The 24,715-nt window shown below is 42.7% G+C and overlaps 1 long non-coding RNA gene across 3 annotated transcripts in view; it reads right to left on the reverse strand.

Annotated features, from left to right (window-relative positions):
* Positions 1-24,715, reverse strand: part of LOC106905779 (uncharacterized) — an 80,277-nt gene that overhangs the window by 29,678 nt on the left and 25,884 nt on the right. For all 3 annotated transcript variants that reach the window (XR_015766049.1, XR_015766047.1, XR_015766048.1), the window contains one exon: positions 11,960-12,014. This is a non-coding gene — a long non-coding RNA (uncharacterized LOC106905779). The remainder of the gene's footprint in view (positions 1-11,959; positions 12,015-24,715) is intronic.

Consider the following 24,715-nt stretch of genomic DNA (forward strand, 5'->3'; position numbering starts at 1 on the left):
TTTGCACCACTTTTGTTCCCCTCCTCTCATACGCTTCCCCTTGTTCTGCAGCCTTTAAGGGTCTTAAGTAAGAAGGGAAGGAGGGGGGGGGGATTCAAAAGTGAAAAAAAAAAGAAAATCAAACTGAAATCCTCTGAATTTCTTGTTGTCTCTGCTAAAAAATTAAGTGATTCTCGTTTTAGATCTGCCTCTTCCTCACCTCCTCTGTCTGTGTTTCTTCTTGCTCACCCTCTCTCGGTCTCTCTGTATTCTGTCTCGCCTTTTTTTCCCACTCAGTAGTCAAACAAAGAAAGGAAAAGGAACAGAGCGAGCGCACACACGCGCACAAACACATATATATACAACACACATTTGCTTGCTCCTGCCGCCCCCCCCCCCAGCCCCCTTCTCACACATGCACAAGCTTGGAGCCCAACCCCCCAGCCTGCCTCCCTCTGATTCTTTCTCTAAACAGCACCTCCCCTCCTCCTCCTCGTCCATCCATCCATCCATCCATCCATCCCTCCCTCTCTCTCTCTCTGGCCTCGTTCTCATTCGTCTGACACCCCCCCCTCTCTTTCCTCCCTCCCTCCGAGTGAAACAGATGGGATTGGAGAGCAAAAGGAGCCTCTGCGTTCATTCTCCACCTCGATTTCTCTTCTTCTCCATTAGTGTGATGTCAGCCTGATGGAGAAACACTTTGACCCAGAGTGTGAGCGAGGGAAAAAAAATAAAATAAAATAAATAAATAAATAAATAAAAATGAAATCAATAGAAAACGCCGATAATCTTTAATGGGTGTGATAAAAGTCAGCGCAGATGTGGATTTATGACACCAGACATCTTCACGCCCAACAGATGTGTGAAGTCGGTGATAAGGCATCAGCATAAAAGAGCCGGCAAACATGTGGTGGGGTGAGAACAATGGCTTCCAAGCTCGGGACCCACATCTGGTCTCTCATTACCACTGAAGTCACATTTCGTACAGTTAGCCAGGCTCACAGGGTTCTGTCCAAACGGGAACGTTTATTTCTAAAATGGGTTGTCAGTTTAAAAAACAAACAAAACAACAACAACAAAAAACAAAAAAAAACACCCGAGTTCACATGGGAACGTCTTCATCCAGTTTATACGTAACGGACCGTATAAACGCCCCCACACCTGCAGGTGGCACTAAACCTGGGGCATGGCACATGAAGCCTCCAAACAGTCAACAGTAAACAAGAAGAAAACAAAAATGATGAACTACAAAGCAAACTTCAGTGTGGACTGATGATGAAGTTGAGTTTGCAAAACTAAAACTACAAGACAAACATGAAACCTGCCATTGTTGTTGTTATGAATCAAGTATTTGGGGTCATAGGTCAGGCTAGAAGTTGGGCTAAAAGTCAGCGCTTTCACCAAAGAGGCGGTTTTGTTGTTCATATAAAATTTCAAATTGCAAACGTTGACTGTGATCCCCTTTAAAAATGTTCCAGTTTTAGAAAAAAACATTGCCGTGTGGACAGCGCCAAAATCTCTTAAAGGTTTGGGTCGGATTTTTGGGGTGGGGTTCAGTAAACATATCAGTAATATGTCTGCAACCATAAGATGTTGGGTCACAATGAGTTTGTGGGAAATTTGAAAGCATTCTTAAGCTTTTGAAACCCAAGTTTCAAATCTCCATCTGGATATTTCTGCTTATTTGAATTGTACGCAGCTCTTTAAATGTTCTGTGAGTAAATATATTTGCCCATTTATTAATAACAACTGGAACTTTCAATATCTAGCAAGTTAGTTTTGCAACTTAAGAGTCTCCTCAGATTAATTTCACTCCCTGCTACAGCAGGGGTGAAATTGCCGTAATAACCTGACATTGGCCGGAAAGCGCATCGTCTCCCATTTCAGAAACAGTTTGGGTTTTTCAGATAGCGCAAAGTGTGGCGGAATTACGGTACTGCGAATGCGGCTGTGTCGCTGCCGATCCGTTCGGTCTGGAAAGGTTAAAGGCGGTGGATTACAATAAGCTAGTCTGACATCTGCCTTGTCTTTCTGCTCCATCAGCTGATTGCGAGTTTGTCAATGTAGGATCTTTAAAGAGTCGGTATAGATGTTGATGCTGTGAGCAGGAATAATTTTCAGTAGCAATCAGCCTTGTAACAAATCTGACAGCAGACAATGTCTCATGACTGTCGTGACGCACTGACAGCTCAATGTCCAGACAGCAGAAACATTAGCATGTCATGGATGACACCACCTGTCGTTAGCAAGCACTGCTAACTCACCTCATTTGCTTTTGCTATTCCTCTGTAAATGTGTAAAGTTGGGATGACGGGCAGCACAACCTTCTACTGCAGCAGGCCTAAGCTTTCCGTTTATGGTGCTATGCTAATCACCTGTTTCACAACAAGTTTCCCAGGAGAGGCAGCGACCAACCCAACATGGTCCTCTTCTCATTCGTTCACTTTCTTGGGGTTCCCAAGAACCAAAAAGCCACATTTTCAGGCAGTGCAGAGTTTGCTTGTTCCTGTCCCGGAACAGTGAATGGATGAAAACATCCTGCTTTCATTGCCAGTGCAACACTTCCTTTAAAATGTACCTTCACTCTCTTTACATAGATCCCACTTTGTTTGCTTCAGACATAAAATCTAATGGGACACCGTAACGTCTTAAGGTAGACTAAAAAAAATCCTAACTAGTAGTTAGCAGCTACATGTCATAAATTTCATAACTGCATAAAATGCATGCGAAACAAAGCACTCCCATACAAAATGTGGCTCTAAAGATACAGCAGGCAACAGAAACTCAAGTATTACCAAAACTATAAGGACTTTCGAGACAAACTGGATAATTTATCATCTGGGGAGGAGAAAGTCACAAAATTGTGTCAAATTGTTCAAGTCGACCTAGAAAAGTATCAACGCTGAACCGGCGAGGTCTCACTGGCTTTATGTCGAGACAATACACCAGAAGCCTGAAACAGGACTGAAATAGTGCTCACCTTTACGTCCGACAACCTCTTTCAAAATCAACTTAGCGCTTTGATTAGATTTAAGCTCCAAATTATTCGTGCTAATTGAATTAATATAACTAGATGATTGCTATTCTGGCGTTTCTACTTGTGGCTCCTTTTCCACTTCCTGCGTTCATTTCCGAAGGTTTTCATTCGAGTTCGAGTTTATCAAAGTCGATTCGTCTCTGGACGCATTCTTGTTGAAAGATCGTTCAAAGATGTTGGTGAACGACGCTCCAGTCGGCCTTAGTCCGTGAAAACCTGGATGAAAGCACCCATGTGCAGAGCAGCGCTGACTGCCACAGGCCCGTCACAATGTTTCTTCTGAGAAATCACAGTTTAACTGTGGAGCCAAGGATTAGCCGTTCAGCACAGTGTTACTTTGTGTGGCAGCTTTTCAGAATGACATTTAGAAACCCTGCGTCTTAACAAGCACCCGTTTTATTCAGCTTAACTTTTACTCTGTGCTCTTTAAAGAATCCATTGGTGCAACCTGTACTGTAGAGAAAACTAAAGACGCTGTGCTCAGGCTTTTAAAGAGGTGGAGGAAGAGGGGAGAGATGCGGGGGGGGAGTGCAGAATGAGCTGCCGTGTTGCACAAAACTTTCTCTTTTTTTTCCCTCTGGAAGACGTTTCCTGCAGCTCGTGTTCACAGCCTGGGATAGACCACTGGGTTTTGCGACGACACGCAAGCATGTCCTTCTGAGAGCGAGCCATGTGCAGGAAGATTGGATTCCACAGCCGGCGGAAAGGGTACAATCAGAAGCCCAGGAGGAAGGAAGTGGGGGTGGGCATGGTGGGTGGAGGGTGATGGTATGGAAAATACAGCGTGCACGTTTAAAAAAAAAAAATACAGCTGCACACTTTTCAGAGCATAGCGGAGAGGGAAAAATAAGCGCTTTTAGTGCGGTCTCCGGCTCCTATGCACCGCTCAGCTGTCTGGCCTGTTTGCGCTCTAAAGAAGCAAGGCACCAGAAGATGACTCCTGACTGCAGGACTCGATTGAAAACTCAATACCGAGACACAAACACTGAATGGTAAAGGTCCATAAGTTCAACAGCTGAGCACGCAACGCAGGCTGAAAGCTTCTGTGCTCTGTAATAGCTTAATTTAATCTCCTGCTGGATCACTAAAAGCTGATGCAAGATGCAGGGCAACTGAAAGCTGCAAGTGTGTCTGACCTTACCCTCCTAAGATGTTTTTAATCAGAATCAATATTTAATTTTAATAGTTTATTTTGATTAAGAAGATCCTTGAGGTCGATAAGCATTTTTCTATAAGTTATTAAGAATTAATTTCCAAAAGCTTTTGGAAGCCAACAGAGTTTTTGTCTGGTGGAAGAGTTTGCTATTATTCAACAGCAACAGAATTAACTATAGCTGCATACATTTTTGAGTAAGTGTAATATTTAATCCCACAGAGAAAGAGCAAACAAAGACATAAGAAGAAATTAAAGGTCCCCAAGGTCACGGAATGCTACAATAAATCCATTAGTGACGCGACGTGTTACGCCGATAACCCTGAGCACCAACAATGAGTCCAAGTCTGAGCAAACAAAGCAGCTAACTTTATTCACGAGTAACCCAGTGCAAGATCCTTCATTCATCACTAACTGATGGTAAATTATTATTTCGCAATCAGCAATTCTCCGGCTGCTTTCTGTCCTAATCTGCACCTGTGTGACTCATTCTCAACTCCTGTTTGGATCACACGACGCGCCGGCTGCCACGCATCAGATAACGTGACGTTATGGTGACAAAAGCATCCGCGCATCACACGTCGGATCTATTGTACCTGCATTTCACCGCCCTTCTGACTGTTCTGGTTCTGAATGAAAATCTAAAGCGTTTTGTTTCTATTCAGCTGGAGAAAGTCATGACACATCCACATATTGATTTCTTCTGGCATCTGTTCAGTGCTTGGATGGGTTTGGAGTCCCCTGGTGACATTGTAATGTGTAGTTATGGCAGGTAATCTTACTCTTTGTTATACCTGAGTTAGTGAGAGAAAGTAGAAACTAAACATCAGAGGCCCCAGGACTGAACCTTGGGGTACCCCACATGAGGTTCCTGTCTGCTCTAGTGAGAAATTACCTTTTGCCACAAAGACGTCCCTGTTCTGTTCTTTATGTACGATTCAAAGAAGTCAAGCACAGGACCAGGGAATCTGACTCAGCTCTCCAGAAACATTCAATAATGCATCATGGTCAACAGTGTCGAATGCTGCACTGAGGTCCAAAAGTAGCTGCACTGTGTAAAAGTTAACTCTCAGAATATATTCTCAAACGATTACTGGACTCCAAACAGTCCTTTATGATATGAACATTGCACACACTGATATAGATATACAACTGTAATATATTGTGCAGGGCTCAGAGTTTAGTATATATTAGCTCATCAATTACCAAGATAACCAAGCTTTGGCCCTCGTAAATCACAGCAGAACTGTCCGTTTCCGCTTCTCGAACACGTACTCTATCCCCATCCCCACTTCCTGCAGGATAATGCAGCGTGTTGCAAAGCCTAAATCATCTCAAACCGCTTTTCTTGAACTTGACAAGGAGTTTATATGGACTGAAGTCTCTGCAGACTATTCCCACCACTTTGATGAATCTGTGCCATGAATAATTAAAGATGGTTCTGAAAACAAAAACGCTACAAACCCTGCACTGAGCAGAACGGTCCGTTTGAGCAGAAAGGCAAACGTCCTCAGCATTTAACCCAACTTTTATTTGACTGCCTCCAGAATGTTTAACGTCTGTTAATGTTTAATGTTCCACGTCTCCTCAGGAATATGAAAATCACCAAAAGAAATCCTAAGCTGCAATGTCTTCACTCCAAGCGAGGCTTGAACTCGCCGCCTGACCTTAAGGATAACTACTGAAGAGAGAACGCACAATGCAGCCAATAGTTGGTCTGTCAATATTTAATTTCTGCTGGATTGCCAGGAGCTCTGAGTGTACCGCAATTAATCATTGCAAAAGAACAAATGGATCGCCACGTAGTCCTCAGCTAAAAGGTATCAGCAGTGTTTTTGTTGAACTCTGTGATGAAATTGTAGCAATTATTCCATTTCAATTTAGAAAGGAAATAACAGATTACAGCGTAGACTCTGCTGTGTGTTGTAAGGCTTCAGCAGAAGAATTACAAACGACGTTCATGTGATTTAAATGGCTTGTGGCTGCAGATAGAGGAAGTTAAAAAAAAGTCTGAAACAATGGAGTAAGAAGAGAACAAGGCAACCAGGAGGGAAGAAAGAAGACAGACTGGTCAATAAGGTGGCAAGTTACATAACTCCATCGCTGCATTGATTCATTGCTGCGCCGGTTTGGCCCCTAGCCAATACCAAATTGCATTTGTAATATTTGAGCCAGACGGGGAGAGAAAGAGAAAGTCTGACACCGAGCGAAGATAGATGGCGACTGATAGGACGGGGACGGCGAACGAATACGAACCCTGGAGGGATTCACGGCGGAGGACTCTGGGATGCAGCCAAAACGACGCAAATAAAGAGAGCAAAGAGAAGAGCCGTCAGATAATGAGACGAGACGGAGGGGGGAAACAAAGCGCTTAAAGGAGCATTTAATCGAGCGAGATGGAAATAAAATCCAGAGGAGAGGCGGAGAAGAAAGGTGCGAGCCGGGACAGCAGCGGATCGAGGGACAGGCGTGTAAAAACCAACGTGTGTCGCCACGGCAAGTTATCCTCATTGGTGTTTTGTGTGGAGATTATATAAGAGCCTGCAGGTCTGGAGCAGAGCAGCTAGACACACTGGAAATGCTGGACAAACCGGGTTTGGGTTTACGGCACATATTACTGTAGGAACAGAAAGTGCCTCAAACAGCAGACTGAAATTACCAACTTTAACGACATAAAAGGGTTTGGAAAGTATTTCCAGCAAACTAGTAGCAGAGAATCAGACGTTGATTCGATCAGAGACTGAAACCTTCTCCTCCTGAACCTTCATTTAAATTAATTAAAGACGGTGTGACAGTACAGAAAAGCAAGGTCGAGTTTCTGACGTGCACAGAGACAAGATGTCTGTTGGAAGATAAGCAAACAATTTTAAAATGTGTTTTTAAACACGTTTTAAGAAAAAATTAAAAGGTTTATTCCCTTTTATATGATCATTTATTATCATTACAGCAACCAATTCCCGACCATATCTTCAGTGATGAGCTCCATATCTCTGAGGCCTCCATGTCATCATCTTTCGCTCTTCCCAAAGACGTCAAATAGTCTTTATTTTGTTACAAATGTTGTTCGACTTTGTTGGCACAGTTGCTTTTAATCCAGTCAGACACTTTTTATGGCTAAAAGTGGAGTTGAAATGTAATAAACCATGTAGCTATTCGTCGACGCAACTATAAATCCCTCCCACAAAATAAATACTAAGTAAGTTGCAATCCTGGGAGAGATAAACGAGAGATGGTCTTTTCACCACATCTGCAGGATTGTTGATGTAAGTAGGTTTTTAACAGGAAGGTAAAAGTCCAACAGAAGCCACTGGGAGTATTAAGGAAGTGTAAAATTTATCCCGCAAGTCTGCGTGACCTTGGAAGAAAGTCCACACCTTCTTCCAAACAGGGACGGGGTGCCTCATCAGCAGCTAGAAACGCTGATGGAAACTGTGCAAGAACAGAGAAAAAATGTTTTTTTTACTCAACGTGGCAAGGACAAACTTTCCCTGGCCAAAACATTTCATACGCTACAAAAACCTGAAGTACGGAGCCCTTAGGAAGAGCCGATACATTCTTTCTGCGACGTTATTTGTGCTAAACAGTAACCGAGTGTAAGAAAAAGGTTCTGCTCGGATGGCACATCGAGAACAGCTGCGTGAGCTCACACACCAGGGCTGCAAAGGTGCAACGTGAAAGAAAAGAAGAAATGACAAAAAAGAGGGACAAAGTCAAAGTAACTAAAAATGTCTCAACACACGAAAACCAGAAGCTTCCTGTGCAGAGCTGCTCACTAAGGTTAGCTTGTGCCCGAGTGAAGCCAAAGATCTCCTCCTCCTTTTAATGAAGAACACCTACGTTCTCTCCCTAACGCAATTTAGTCGTCGCAAATTAGACTCGTCAGGACTCCTGCCACGCCGCCGGCCTTAAAGCAGCACGCCGAGCCGCTTCCCCTCCATCGCCGCTCTGATTTACTCAACCTGCGCACGCTCGGCACTCTAATTAATGTTGTGAGAAAACTGATCAGAGTGATACTACCCCACTTGATTTACAACAGCTCGACGGCGGTGGTGCGAGTGTTGAACGTTGCGCCTGCGACCCGGCAGCTGCAGACGTGTCGAGATGGAGCGGCGAGGAGGAGCACGAAGGAAACATCTGCAGGACTGGATGTTGCAGCTGAAACGAGGCTCTGGGAGGACAAACAAGACGCCTGAGCGGCAGTTTAAAAAATAAAGAGTTTGGTTTTCCTCCTTGATAGAGACTTTAATCTTTAACCCAATCAAATGCATGCCACGCTTTTCAGATTTTAAATGGCAACATTTTAAAAACCCACGTAAAAGACGCCGCATCTCCTGCGCGCTGCTTTTGCCGGTTTCCACCTTCTGCATGCGCTTTAACCGCAAAAACACAAAACCCAGAGAGTTTAGAGGGATAAATCTCTGTTTTCCACTGGAATCCTGACTTCTGCTGATGTCCTTCAACCAGGAGCATCAGGACCACCACCAGCTCCTCCATCTTCTCCCCTCCTCTCACATCCTCTTTGTTGTTGGAACATCTCCGTTTCACCCCCCCCTCCCCATCCTGTCTCGATCTCTGGATAGGCCACAGGCATATGATGGAAAGGAAATGGAGATAAAGGCAGAAAATCCGATTAATGTGCTGAATGAGGCACATGGAGAGAGCGAGAGAGAGAAAAGATGGGTGAGGAGATGGAGGAGAGAACGATCCGGGACAGGGAGGAAGGAAGGAAGAGCTGGAACAGGCTTCCTTTGTGCCACACTGTGGATAATTCACTTTATTCCCTCTCTCTCCCTTTCCCTTTTTAAAAGACATAAAGATATGATTCAACTGAAGGGCGTGGGTGAGCTGATTAATTGCCAATTAATGTTTAACGAGGTACAGCTGTGTTCAATTAACACCGCTTCAGACCCAGTCTCTTGCTTCTTTTTTTATCCCCGCTCAAATCTTAAACCTTCACCTCTTCTTCCGCTCGGTTCCTCGGGTTTTACTCGAGAGGGGAGCTTTGTGCGCCGACGTTCGGATGAGCAACATCTAAATTAAAACGCGCCAGAGGAACGATGGTAATATGGCGGAGACGGAGGTGGAGGTGGTGTGAACGCAAGGCCCAGACGTTCACAATAAACCGCACAGAGGAAGTAAAAGTGCTGTGAAGAGTGTCGGTTTTCACGGCTTGCCCCGAATTCTAGTCTTGATTTTGTTTTTGTACTTTGACTAAGCCGTTTCCACGAATAAATGTTCTTTGGTTTGGTCATTTAGGGCTGTTTGACTCTGACTGGTTTACCTGTTCCAGTTCAAATGAAGCATAAGCCACAGTATGATGCTGCCACCTACATGTTTCACTGCAGGATGGTGTATTCACTGTATCAGTCCGTCAGACTGATGCTGTCAACATGTTTTCTTGTGATTGTTGCAGTCTGAAATAATCAATTTTGCGGCACCTTTTTCAAGGCGTTGAGGTTAAAGTTGCTTATTTTTTTTAGCTTTATTTTTGGTCGTAACAAAAAAAAAGTTGAAATTTTTGCACATTTTCAAGCACCTTCTTGAAACAGCAGCTTTAACAGAGGTAAAGTCCTGAGGAGTTTACCTCGATTGGTCAGATTTGCAGAAAAGTCGTGATGACAGCGAGTCTGAGCTTAATTTGCGAGCGATGACTGAACTTGCATTAGTAGTTGCGATCACAACTTCCTGGAGGAACTCAGTAATGAGCGCAGTTTGTCTTTCCCTTTGGCGTTCTTGCCAGAAAACGTTAATTTTGTCACTCTCGTTTCAGCTCCTCCAGAGCCGTCACCGGGTCTCACCACTAGATGTTCAAGCCTCGGGATATTATTTTTTAACCAAAACTTGTTTCAAACTCCCTCCTCGACCCGCCTGCTGCTGTGTTCTTGCTGTTTGCTCTCAAACAAACCTCTGAGGTTTTCGCAAAACGTTTGGTTGTTGCAATTTGAATTGACAAGACGACTGATTAATAACTCGTCAACTTCAATGACAGTTTTTTTTTTTAAATTAATCTCTTTTTTAATATCGCGTATAAAAAAATGTGCCGCGTCGCTTCGCTGCAGCAGCGTCCGGTCGTTAGCTCGCTCAATCAGTGCTACGCTTACAAAACAAACATGGCGGAAAAGCCATCTGATTGCAGCCTAACGAGCCGAGTCCTGAATGCCAACATTTCCAGAAGGCTGAAGTTGTCTGAAGGGTGGAAGTATTTTAATCCGGGTGCCACTAAATTGAGGTTTGCCTCGTTATGAGCCACAGCGGCATGAGCAGCTGCCGATGAGCCAGGAAGAGTCAGGTTTTCTGTTTCTGCTCCTTTTAGCCGCCTTCCTGTCTGCATGTGGTAATGTGTGGACGTCTTCCACTTCGTTTATTTTATTTTGTTTTAATCTCGATTATTTTCACAAAGTCACTGCTGAAGTTTCTGTCGTTCAGCCGAGCTACCATCTTGTTTTACAGTCTGAAATTGGCTGGACTTAGGTTGAAATAAAAGCAAGTTTTCAAAAATATTTTCTATCATTTGTAATTTCTTTTAAAAAAACAACAAAAAAAAACAACAAATACATAGAGATGTGTGTGTTTGTCATAAACTGAAGTCTGTTTTTCAACCCAACATCAATTTCTTGTATTTTGCCGCTGCAATGCGATGTTTTTCCTTCTCCATGTAAAGTGCTTTTAGTTGCATCCATGCTGTAACGTTCTATCTTAATAAACTTGCCTTGACCTCTGAAGCTCAATTTATGTTATTTGAGGGAATCGGAGAAAAAGAGACTGAAAAGAAACAGACGTGACATTTGAAGATTTTGTTTGCTAAAAAGCTTGAGTGCTACTTTGTGTTGGTGTGACCACAAATATTTCGGTAAGATAAAAGTTTGTGGTTAAAATGTAACGAGGTGTAAAAGGGCAAAAGCCACCGAGGCATGTTAACTCTCCATCATGTCTCCGGTTGCGTCTCTCTGACCCAGAGACTCCGCCTGTGTCCCCTCGTTCTGCTTTCCGTCTCTCTCGTCCCCACTGTCCGTCTGGACAGCTTCCCCCCCCCCCGTCTTTCACTCTCAGCTCCTCTTCAGGGCTGACATGGATACGCTTGCAGCGCAGCGCCGCACACAGACATGAACGTAAAAACCAGAGCAGGAGCAACAATGGATGTAAAGTGTTGCTCCTGTGTGCTGGAGTGAAAGTGTGTGTGTGTGTGTGTGTGTGTGTGTGTGTGTGTGTGTTGCCGGTGTGTTTTTATGGGCTTTTTTTTCTTCCCCTCTTCCTGTTTTGGCTTTCATTACTATCCGATACCTCCACCCATCTGCTCACAAAGGAGAGCGGGACACAAGAAAGGAGGAGAGGTGGAAGAGTTGGCTGTCACTCTTCATACTCGCTCCTCCTCTTCCTCTTTATCTGCTCTCCCTTTCTTTGTCCTACACCTCCCTGTTTGCCTCCTCCTCTTCCTCCTCGTCTCTCCTCTCCTCCTCCTTTCATCTCTAGATGCAGGCAGAATGCAGCTCGGCTTTCTCTGAAAACCCAGCAGGTGTGTGGTGTGTCTAATTGTACGCGAGTGTGTGTGTGTTCGACTGTGCGAAATGCGCTTTACGGTCTCGCCTGGTGTGCGTGTGTGTTTGTGTGTGTGTTAGCTGTGAGGAGTTTGTATTGGGCATATCTTGTTTCCTCGGGGGAGCCCAGGCCCATTTCCACTGTCTGCTGAAGCCAACCAACCCAGAAGTGCATCGATAATCTATTAGAGGAGAAACTCAGTCACACACACACACACACACACACACACACACTCATAAACCTTTGCTGCTTACCTGCCACGGCTGCACACACACCGAGTGAGAGTGGGTTGTAAGCGGGTGGGCCAGCCTGAAAAATCAAACAGAAAACAGACGGCAGAAATAAGTCGGAATCAAGCGGTGCGATCAGTTTTATAGAAACACACACGTTTGTTCACGTTTTTTCATCACAAACATTAATGCCGCGATGCCTGGTATTACCGTAACTTAATGCATGACAGGAAGCAAAACAAAAAAGTAGAATAAACCTCAAAGTTTTTTTTGGACTGCGCAGATTTGGGAGCGGGTTTGCCCACAAGTAGATGAAATACTTGGATACTAGAGAACCCATCTTAAAACTGCCTATTTTAATAGTTCAAAATATAAGTTAACATACATTATTACAGATAATGGAAATCATCCAAGCACCACAGCAAAGCATGACATCTACAGTCTTGGGGGGGTTCAGCCAATCAGCGCTAAGGAAAATAAATGGCGCTTCTGGCATCGAGTCAAGTAGCATCAAGTTTCCCATGTTGCATCTTCTTTCAAATATTTTAGATGCTCTATGAGAAAATCTGCAAATGCTGAATTTCCGCAAATAAACTGGAGATCCACAGAAAGATTGGCAAATAATGAAGCACAAATAGGCGACGGTTCACTGTGAAACACTGCAGCTGAAACACGGAGGTGGCAGCATCATGGTCAACTGTGAGGTGGATGGAGCCACAGTGAAAAAAGAGAGGAGCAGCTCCAACTTAAAAAAAAGTTATGTTAAATGTTATATATTATATATGTTTGTAAAACTTAATACATTTACATTTCTACTTGACAACTTAATAAATCAACTTGGACAAACTTAATTTGATTCATTTTGACCAAGTTAACACCGGATATTTAAATTGTTTCACCTGTTCTCTTTTTTTCAGTGTACATGCAGCAACGCCTGGTTTAGATCTGGGGTGAGCAGCTCCAGAACTCCAGGGTCGCTGTCCTGTCCTGTCCTGTAATTTCTGGATAAATCCCTGAATCAAAAGGCTTAATTAAAGGCCTTGCCATTAACCCTTCTTTTGATTCAGGTGTGTTGGAGCAGGGACGCAGGTAAAAGCTGCAGGAGTGGAGCTGCAGACTTCTGCAGGTTCAAGTGTTAGAATGGCCTAGTTAAAGTCCAGGCCTAAAAGATTTGGGAGACGGATTTGTGCAGATCCTCTTCGGTCAATCTGACCGAGTTTGGTCGATTTTTCTAAGAGGAATGAGGGGAAAAAATGGGAAGAAAGCAGTTCTGTTTTTTTTTTTTACTTTGTATAAATAAAATAAAATAATTTTCTGTCCCTTTTGTATCTTCAGATACATAAAAATCCCAAAAAAACATGAAATACATTCAAGTACAAGGCAACAGACGGTTTGAAGTGCATAAACAAAATCAGCACATAATAAAGACATAAATAGAAAAGCGATAAAGTTAGCTAACTCCAAAATAAATGCAGATAAAAATATATAGTTTAAAGGTTTCTTAAATGCCGTTTTCCTTTGGATGGATTTCTGAAAAGGTCTAAAAACGATTTGTGCTCACGTTCAACACCGATTCAGTGAGCAAACCTCAACCCCACTGAGCTGCATTTTCCTTTAAAAGAATCAAGTTTTTAAATCTCTCAACCTTTGCTCACCTTTGCAGTTGCAACAAATAAAGTTCCACATTCAGTATCCTGGAAATAAAAGCTGAAATGTTGATGCTTCACATTCAACTTTAGAGTTTAAAGTTCAAAATGGTAATACATAAAAATAAAAACCTCCTAATAGTTTTGAATCACACAATCGGCGGTAGAGCTCTGAAATCCTTAATCAAACTCAGAGATGTGAGGGCATGTTAGCAGACAAAGTGCACAGTAATTATAATTTTTTCAATAATCTGATGTAATCCCGGCTGTGACAATAAAGAGACAAACTAACGAACAGGACTTGATGTACGACTCGGAGCAGCAGCCATGACAGCTGCCAGAGAAACACCCACAGTGATGATATTCTCGGACATCCAGTCTGGACACACACACACACACGCACACACACACACACACACACACACACACACACACACACACACACACACACACACACACACACACACACACACACACACACACACACACACACACACACACACACAGCACCAAATAAAACACATAAACAAGCCACAAGCATGATGTAAGAAGGCGCAATATCAGACATCACATAATTGAAGCTAAAGCCTGTGTTTTTGTTCGTCCAGTTAAGTGGGACAGCAGCTAAGCCCTGAAGATGGAGCGTGTTTACAATAACAGCGCCGCGCTCAGACAGACACGCAGAGCTTTGAACGCAACCATTTACCGGAACCGTACACAGATCCAGGTTCTCCCTAAAGTAATTGGCCGTTATTCAACGGGACGTCGCAGGCTGTACCTTCAGATTAAAAGGCGTACGTCTTTCTCAATAATAATCATCTGGACGCAGAGCTGTTGTTAAAGCGATGAAAACAACTCGGAAAAGCCTCGTCGTCACGTTCTCGAGCGCTGTTGTTTTCCAACTTTCATCTGAAGTCGTTTTTTGGCTGCATACATTTCTCTATAGCCAACATTTTCTGTTGATACCTACTACAGGTACAGCCACACTCTTGGGTGCTGGAGGTTGTTACTGAGGGAAGAAGAACCAAAGCTGGTCATTTTTATCATCAGTGAAAGTTGTTTTTTTTTTGTGGAAAAAATGATGGGATACTTAATACCAACCAGGCAGCAATTCATACCAATTAAAGGACATTTTTGTGCACGTTCATTAATTCTGTATATTTTACTCTGCGGTGGGAAAATGTGGTTAGAAAAGTCCAGAAAGTCTTTAGTTTGACAGGAAGTCAGAATTTGCTACAATCTACAATTAATTCAAGTGTAACGTTCATCTCCAAAAACGTTGAAAATTTCTTAAATACAATGGAAAAATAGACAGACAGTTTGAGGTTAAAGTACACGGGTGCAAATTATTTGTTCACAGGTGGGAAACAGGACAGAAATTCAGCCGAGAGACGTTTCAGATAGAAATATCAGAATATAATCATCTTTGGTTCAAGCTGTCAAAGTGAATCTTGTAGAACTCCAAGAGCTGAGAGGCATTAATGAAGCGCGTCTGACGCATCTGAATTTATTCTTTAGCTTATCAACACCTGACACACCGCTGTCACCAATTTATCTCCGAGAACAGAAAACCCGAGCAATCATTACAGGAAAAGCTTTAAAATTCCATCATCCACCGTTTTTCCCTCTCTCTCGTTTGTTTTTTTCCTTCTTTTTTTGTGGTTAATCCCTGGATTCTTGCCTTCTGGAATTCCTCCACAGATTATCCTATGGCTTAAACTATAAGGAGGACAGGAGAGGAGGAGGAAGTGTGGCAGCTCACCCTTCACTTCACATCTCCCGACTTTCTCCGCATTATTTTCTTTCCCTCTCCTGCGAGGGACGGAGGGAGACACAGGCAGCCGGACTGACTCACAACAGCCCCTGTGATCAGACTGACAACATGGCCTGGGGGCCCACAGAACGGCTCTGTATAGAGACACAGCTACTACAGAAAAGTGAGACGAAGAGAAAGACGAAACACAAAAAAAACAAAGCTGAGCCCCCGGGACAGAGCCTTGAGGCGCTCCAAGATGGTGACACAGCAGTGGCAGCTTCCCCTCCGGGCTGCAGGAAAGACCCAACCAACCAGCGGCTCTGGAGCCACTCCTGTTTACAGGCTGCCTTTGTTTGGCTGAAAACAATCACTGCCTTCCCCCGTCTCCAATTTACAGGGAGAGCTGGCTCTGGTACAGTGGGATAAGCGTGCATTTCGTGACGAGGCGGAGTGCTCGGCGGCGGGGTGAGGCCGAGGTTATCCGGCGTCTGACCGAGGGGAAGGGTGAAGGAGTTGAGCTGCTATTTTTAGACGACGTGTCATTTAAGCTTTCGGTGTGTTTCCTACATTGTGGCGAAGGGGTGAAACACAAGCGGGGGACACGTGGACGACTCGGATTCAGGAGCTCCTGTACGCGCCGCCGCCACAATCGCAGATCCCAGAGTCACAGGGAACAAACAAACAATTGGAAATGCAGACGAGGGAAATGCATCAACAGATCGCAGGCCTTCCTTACCGCCGCTTTCGGGAAGTGTGTGCAAACAGTCACGCACTCAACGTTCGCTGCCAGACCACGGCCCGTGTGTGTGTGTGTGTGTGTGTGTGTGTGTGTGTGTGTGTGTGTGTGTGTGTGTGTGTGTGTGTGTGTGACATTACCCGACCTGCGGGGCTGAGGAAAAGCTGAGAGAACCAGAGAAACGTGATGCGAGATCAATGTCTCATCAGGGGAGGATCGAGATGGAGAACATGTGGAACGTCTTTCCTCATCCATCCAATTCCCCTTCATCCCACACGTGGGAATTTTAACTCCTCGTGGAGCTAACTACCAGCTAAACTTTTATAATGAGCTTCCCCTCCTCCAACTCGCTCCATCTTTCATGCTTCCCACTAAACCCACTGGCTTTCATGTCGATGATTTACTCGGATCATGCAGTCTCGTTACCGTGAAGACATTTCACGTGACGGCTACATGTTCTCAGCGTGGATAAGCATGGACATTAAAAAAAACCCAAGTGGCTTTACTTCTTATTCTGTCATCTTAAAGAAAACAAATGAACGACTCTTTTAATATTCACATTTGTCTTTGGTTTGCTCGTCACATTTTCAGTTTTTGGTCAATTCATCGATCACTTTAATCCTCTAAACAGCTGGATTTTCGTTATTACACACTGTGAATTGAAGAATATGTATTAAATCTGGTTCACAGTCATCCAAAATTACTATGAAAGCATTTTTGCTCAATGCCACAGAGCTAAATCCAAAGCCAACGTTAGAAGTGGCTCATAATTAGTGGAAAACTCAATAAAAATAAAAACAACAACAACAAAAGTGGAAACAATTCTTAAAATTATGTAATGAAAAACTGATGGAAAGGTTTAGGAAAATGAGTCTCGAAAATGGAAAATTTGTAGGAACCCTGTCTCTGGTCCTCTAGTTAACAAAACCATGCACAGATTAGTAATCCGCTGCTCCAGAAGCAGCTGTGTTTTGCTTCTGTGGTAATCTGTGAAAGATCCAGATTGGGGTTTTATTTGTGCCACAGAACATAAAACCATAAATTATCAACTGACTGAGGAAGTTGCTTCCTTTTTTTTTTTTAACAGACGTCAATTTTTAAAAAATCTATTACAGTCTAGCAAGTATTTATTCTAGACATTTGCTAAAATGTCAAAAATAATTTTATTTTAGGTGTCGTTCTTTAGCTTGGCTGCAACAAACCTGGCTAATAAAGCTCATCCTGACGTCTCGGCAGGAGCAGAAAAAAGTTCCTGCCTTTACGTTTCTGTTTAACCAACTAAAAGCAACTAAATCAGGTTGTACGTTTACAACAAATGTTTGAGTAAATGCCACGAATCTGATATTTTTACTCAATGCTATCATTCTTCTGATGCAAACAGGGACAGATTTAATGAACTGCATTTTTTTTTTGTAAAGTTAAATTTTCATTGTTTCTGGGTTTGCTGAAAACGTTGCACACGTCTCTAAAGAAGAAGAAGAAGAAAAAAAAAGCCTAAAATTAAAAATAGGAAGTTATAGCAATTAAAACAACAAAAGATTGTGAGAAAGAGAAAAGTTTTGGCTTATTCAGCCATTATTTGATGGAAGACATGCAGTGTACCTGTCTGCTGCAGCAGCAGCAGCACGAAGCCGTCTAAATAAAGCAAGAGCATATCATCTGTCTGACATTCCTCAGAGAGCCTGTTTGGTCTGAAAGCGGCTCATAAACAGCTGACACAGACTTGGAGGTTTACAAAGAAGAGCAAGAGTACAAAAGCAGGGTTATGAGCAGCAGGACCAGAATTTCAAGAAGGATGTGAAAAAATGTTTGGCAGAGAGGAAGATATCGACGTTCTCAAATAAATAAATAAATAATAAAACAAACAAAAAAAAAAAACCTGCAAAACTGAACCTGCCATGTTTTCAAAAACAGTAATAATGCACTTTGTTTTGCTTTGGTTCATTAGATGTGGCTCAGACAGAAAAACAAAAAGAAAACAACGGGGCATCAATGGGGGGAAGCTGAGGTCTGAAAGCTGCTACCGGTTCGGCTTTGATGTGTGCAGCCCTGACCTGAGAAAGGACGAGTCGGCGAGTGTCAGACGGGGACACGGGCCGAGCCGGGAGGAATTTACAGCCCGCTTCAATCACAGCGACCTTAACTCCCACCAAAACCCACATCAAAGCTGTCCACTTTCAACAACACGTACGTGGTAAGTTGTGTTTCATTAAACGAGACGCTGACTTTCATTAACACCAGATGCGAGCTCCGAGAGCGCGTCTGGCGAGATGTCGGCGGATGAGGACCAACGTCAAGATACGGGCGAAACTGAAATACAAATCGTTGTTGGGATGTTAAGTAATTCGGACACATGTAACCTACACTCTTGTGATTTATGCTTCCCATTAAGCCCTCAGCTCCCCACCCCACCCGGGGTTCACGGCGGCCATTAATTTGAGTTATAACGGTTTTAATGAGAGTCGTGACAGAGTCTGTGCGCCTGGTCCCTGTCTGCGTTGCTAAGGTGATGCACGCGAAGCCGAGGAAGAAGCTAAACTTGACACACATTCTCCAAATCGCAAGGCTTCACATTTCCCACAGCGAAGAGAGGAGATCGAACGCGGAGCTGGAATCGTGAAGATGTGTTCAAGCTGCAGCCGAAGAGCAAGTGCCGCTCGGCTAAAGTACACGGCGGAGTGAAAGTAAGTTGGGCGGAGATGACTCGAAATGAAGTGGAAGCAATAACTCTGCTGTACATGCATGGTGATTAGAAATGTGTGCCACACTGCTGCTTACAGCTGATGAGCATGTCTTCCTCTCTACACCTGCGATCTTCACGGGGCTGCAGGTTGGATCTCCGACTGCGTCGCGTTTCCTCTCAATGCAAAGGTCTGCTTTTCAGAAACACAAGTGGCGTGAGTCGAGCCTGGTTTATTTGTGTAGCAAATTTTCAGTAACAACGCAGCTGAAAGCGCCATAAAAACATCGTTCAGTATCCAATTAAGAAACAAACATGACATCAAATGCAATTGTGCACGTCCAATGTATTGATCGATGTTGCAGCTGTAAGGAATCAGAGGCAACTCCAACAGGTGGGGGGTTAGTGTTGTTTTAAAATAACTCAAGTTTTTTTTTTTTTGGCTGTTTTGCAGTTTTCTGGAAGTTTGTCCCAGATTTGTGATGCATAGAAGCTGAACAAAAACCAGAACCAAACATGGAGAAGCAGCAAAGCAGATCTGAACTAACAGACCCATCCCTCAGTTTTAGCTTTTTTTTGTAACATTTTAGATCAAACAAAGATCTAAATGCAATTAAAAGTTGTATTAAAATTATGATTGATTACATTAATGGGGCGGGGGAGAAAAAAAGCTTCCCGAACCACTTGGTAGTTTGTGAAAGTATAACTCCCGCAATTGATTTTTTTTTTTGTTTTAGCAACATTTTCAGTTCAATTTCACTGCCGGATTTGAAGCATCAATAAATTACTGAGACAGAGTCTGGTTTGAATGACGAAGGCAAGAAACTGGACGAGAAAAGCTCCGACAGGATGAAACCCGCGACTGGCTAAAAAAAGAACATGAAGAAACAGCTTCCAGTCGCCAAAGAACATCTTGAAGGTCCCCGAGATCTCGTTTGCAGCTGGGTTATGGTGTAAAACAATATCCTGGGCTTTGAAGCTCTCACAGACAACTGTTCAATCCATCATGTGAAAAGGGAAAGAGGAGAGCACACAGCTGCAAACCTGGACTAACTAAACCAAACTCAGCCCAGCCAAATGAAACTACCTTAAATGTCCCATTACCTTCTTAAAAAGAAGGTCTGATTGTTTTAAAGAAAATAATTAAAAGTTAGTGAAAGAATCAATTTTAGGTTTCAATACAGGATGGATAAATTTTCCTTTACATGATGTTGATGTTTCCAAACTAATGACAAGAAAGAAAAATAAAATCTAAAAAAAGATGGCTGATACATTTATTGTTGTTCTGTTGTTGAAATTCAATTATTCCACAAAAAACAGAAGCTGTTAAAAACTTGCATTTGTTATTTGAGCTATATTTTAAAACATTAGTTGGTTCTTTGTCGTTTTTAGATATTCAGAGCCACAGAGCAGAGCTCTGCTTCAACCTGTTCATTTCTGTTTTCTATTTATCATAAACGTGTTTCCTACACCACTACTAACACTTCTACGCTTTATATTTCTAATTATAGTTTTTACATGCATAGAAAGATTATTAAAGGCCAGAAAAGATTATTTAAAAAAAAACGGATCCCGGTTTCATTATTCCGTGTCTACATTTGAGCCGCGGGTCTTCTTAAAAATCACTAAGTTGTAGCTCTCTCACCTGTGCGCCCCTCACTCTCAAACAAACAAACATGGAGCCGTCCAGATTTTATTCTGTGTTTTGTGTGTGTTCTTTTGTTCCAGCGCTACAGCGCCACCGATTGGTCTGGCATAGTAACTGCAGCGTTTTCAGTGGCGCTCCATCCTGGCCTGTGAAACGCATTTCTTTTTCTTTTTTTTTTATTAATCGTTTACTAAAACTTACCGCATTTGTAACTTTAACTGCTAATCCTATCTTTTAGGGAGTTATTCTGAAAACAAACTAAACTGCATTACATATTTGGAACCAAATCAGTTTAATTCTGAGAAATTGTATAAATTTATGAGCAGAGGACAGGGCTTCCATCAGAAGCAGCCAAGAGGATCATGATGACTTCAACACAGGATCTGAAACATTTTCTTTCAAACTGGGCTACATTTGCAAGGAAGAACAGATAATAAAAAAATGACTGTGCTGGTGACCTTCCTCACTTAAAATCCAAATAAAACACACTCGACTTTGTGTCTTTGCACTGTTGCAAAATGTGGAAAGGTTCAGGCAGGATAAATACCTTTGCGAGGCACTGTTTATACTTGTGGGGGAAATAAATCTGGTGTGTGTAGCTTATCGGCTCAGCCGTGAAACTGGCAGAGCACCTGAGGACCTGGTAACGTTTTTAAAGCTCGCAGTTCAGCTCAGACAGAAACAAGGCTTCATATTGGGTCACAGCGCTACAGAAAATCAACATTATTCCACTGTGCAAACATGGCCTTGCAAACAGGCAGGAGATAGCTCTCTCTCTCTGTGTGTGTGTATGTGTGTGCGTGTGTGTTGTCATTTCATGTTGCCAGCAGCAGACACAGCCTCACTGGGAAGGCGTCAGGGCTTTATTTATTCATCAACCTTCCTGGAACGGGCAACAAGAGACAAGGTCAATACATATTGTACACGTGTGTGTGCACACACACAGAGGACACACACACACACACACACACGCAAAAACATGAACTCAGGCCACCTATAGACCAGTATACAGTAAATACTTTCCTGGGATCCCTCTGCCAACATGTGTGCTGTAATGAGTTCTGCTCAGAGACTTGTTGGCCGAGAATCTGAGCCCAGAACGAACACAGACCCCGTTAAATAAACTCGCAATGCATTTCCTCAATAAATGCCCCACATACGCTGACTCAGCACGCAAAAAAACAAACAAACAAAAAACTGTGGAAAAAGTGGAGCTGAAGAGGGAAACAAAGACAGAAAACATGCTTTAGGAGGAGCTGTGTGCACACAAGCAGAAGAAAGAAAACACACACACACACACACCTCTTTATGCACAATACTTTACATCTGGCTCCTCTTAAAGGAGTAGCATGAGCTAAATGTGGCTTTCTGAGTGCGATATGTTCAGCCCTTTGAAAGAAGAAGACTCGGCGTGAGTGCGTGCAGAAGACACACACACACACACACACACACTCAGTCGCTGTCAGACACACAAACCACATGCAGCTGTTCTGCGTCTGCTGAAGGGCCACGTGAAGGACAACAACACACAGTTACCAACAGAGGTTGATGCATATTTGTGTGTGAGCTTGGAAGAGTCACAAGTTTTTTTTGTTGTTTTTTTTGTTGTTTTCTTTTTTTTTCTTCCAGTGGAGATCCTCGGGGTGTGTGTGTCTGCTTGGTGCGCAGCGACTCGCAGATTCTGGCTGCAGAGTAAAAATAAACCTGCACGTCAGACTCGATTGCAGAGTGATGATGAAACACCCGTCCCACCTCGATGCACGACGACAGTCACTCAGCGCCTGCGCTCCTTCGGGTTTCTGCTGGACGTCCGGTGGACTTCATCAGCAGGATTCTCCTGAGCGAATCTCACCAGATTACTGAGTGAGGAGGAGGAGGAAGAAGAGGACGAGCGCCCAGAGATGAAGGAGCTGCCTGGTGTTAAAGTTTGGAGCCGACCACGCAAAGACTTCATACGGTAGATATTGTAGATAAGTAGATATTGCCTCCCGTAAGCGTACACAGAGGCAATATCACTGCACAACAGGTCAGCGCGCCCCAGAGTCAACACCAAGAGACTAAATGAAAGCTGGTATCTGTCCTGCAGATGTGCAAACTCACAACATTTGCTTAAAAAGAATCCAGCTGAATGAGGAGGTCCACCCCTAAACCAGACCGCAACATGCTAAAATAATTCTCCAAATATTATGTCACCAAGGTCTTTCTGCTCTTGATATTAAAGTGCAGGCAAATTCAATCAGAAATAGACTGCACAAGTGGTAACACTTTATTTGAAGGGTTGTGCATAAAACATGACAACACCTGTCATGAACATAAAGAAGTCTTTATGAATGTTTGTCATAAAGTGTCATTCGGTAAATAATGACACTTTTAATGCAAAGTTGCTCTAAAAGTCGCATTAAAAGTGCCAACTTTGCATGATTTTGTAAATTATGATAACTTAATGCAAAGTTGGCACTTTTAATGGACTTTCAATGCAACTTTTAGAGCAACTTTGCATTCAAAATGTCATTTGCAGAATTAAACTTCATGACAACTGTCATAAACATTCATAAGGACTCGTTCATGTTCATAACAAGTGTTATGTCAGTCTTATGCACACCCCTTCAAATAAAGTGCTACCGCACAAGTTAAACTGGGATGTGAGGCGTGCAGGGAGGAAACATTGTTCATGGCAGTAAATCTGCATATAGAGCAAGGCCAGGACTTCCAGAACAAAGTTTCTTTTTTTTTGATGACCGATCAGAAAACATGTTTCATATAAACCATTCAACATTCCAAGAAAAGTTCCTTTAATGTGAAACCAACCATGAAGCACAACGGTGGGAGTGCCATGGTTTGGGAAAGTTTTTACTAGGGTAGGATCTATCCAGCTCATCATGACAACAACCCAAAACCCAAAAATGAAAGTCGCAGACAGATTAACAGCACAGATCTAAAAAAAAATGTCAGTAGTTATCCAAACGATTAGTGTTCTTTCTCCTTTAAATAGGACATTTTAGTCGACAAAAGGAAGGCGGAGGATCAAGGAAACACGAGAAAACAAGGATTGACTTGTGAAGTTCTACGGAGGTAATAGAAATATAAATTGCAGACAGAAATCGTATTCAGCACCATGAAGAGTTGACATGATTCGCCCTGACGTCTCTCCCTTAAACAAAATCTCCCCGTTTCAGGGTTAATTGGGAACTCTGGTGGGGAGGTTAGAGGAGGTCAATGAGGTCAAGAGGAGTGAATCTGGAGGCCACAGCAGTTCACAGTGTGGAATGTGGGCTCAGCAACAGTTGTATCTCAGTGCGCCCACAAATTTGTGAGTTTCATTCAATCAAAACTACAAAAAAAGGAATGATTATCATGAATTCCTAGAACAAAGTGGCTAGAATAGTTCACAAGGTAAAGTTTTTCTTTTAAAAACAGAAACACTGCGCTTTATCTATATTAAGAAGGCCTTCAGCTCTAAATTATATGAGATAGCACAGTAATGATACTAGTTATATTTTCAGAAATGTGCTTTGAGGAGCATGAGTGGACTGACTTTTCTTAGTTGCAAAATGATTTCTCCTTTTGGATGCACATTATTTTAAAAAACCCCTAAAAAATAGAGGTAGGATGGATGGATGGATGGATGGATGGATGGATGGATGGATGGATGGATGGATGGATGGATGGATGGATGGATGGATGGAATCCCATTTTTTAAACTACGTTCCATATTTGGAAACAAATCGGAGCAATTCTGAGAAATTGTAGTTTTTTTAATAAGCAGAATTGGAAAAAAAAAAAAAAGTACAAGCAGAAAATTTACATATCCAAAAAATAAAAGCATTAGAAATCCAATCTATCTGCACATTTTTCTATCTGAGCTAATTGAGTCAAAAGACCTGAGAGCAAAGACTCTCTACTTCTGAAAATGGAGCACCAGTTGCTCCTCCTCCTGCTCCATTGTTCAGGCACTCATGCACATAATTATGCTTTAGTAGGCAGAAAATGCAGGTAGACAAATCAAAACGGAAAACAGATCCAGTTAGACTGCTGTATCAGGTAATTGTGCACATATGTACCCATTTGGAGTAAGGTTTGACAGAAGTGGTTATGTATATATATATATATATATATATATATATATATATATATATATATATATATATGTTATTCTTTCATATGAAGTGTACAGCACAGGTTTTCAAACCTATTATGAGAGCCAAGCGACAGACAGAGCAGTAATTGGAAAGTTATGAGAAAGGAAAACAAAGCGGAAAGAGCGATGTGAAAGAAGGAGCAAACAAACAGAAGATGACATTCGCTTAAGGTTCG

Source organism: Poecilia mexicana, unplaced genomic scaffold (assembly GCF_051168715.1).
Source record: "Poecilia mexicana isolate PSO_F unplaced genomic scaffold, ASM5116871v1 scaffold_18, whole genome shotgun sequence".
Taxonomy (NCBI): Eukaryota; Metazoa; Chordata; class Actinopteri; order Cyprinodontiformes; family Poeciliidae; genus Poecilia; species Poecilia mexicana.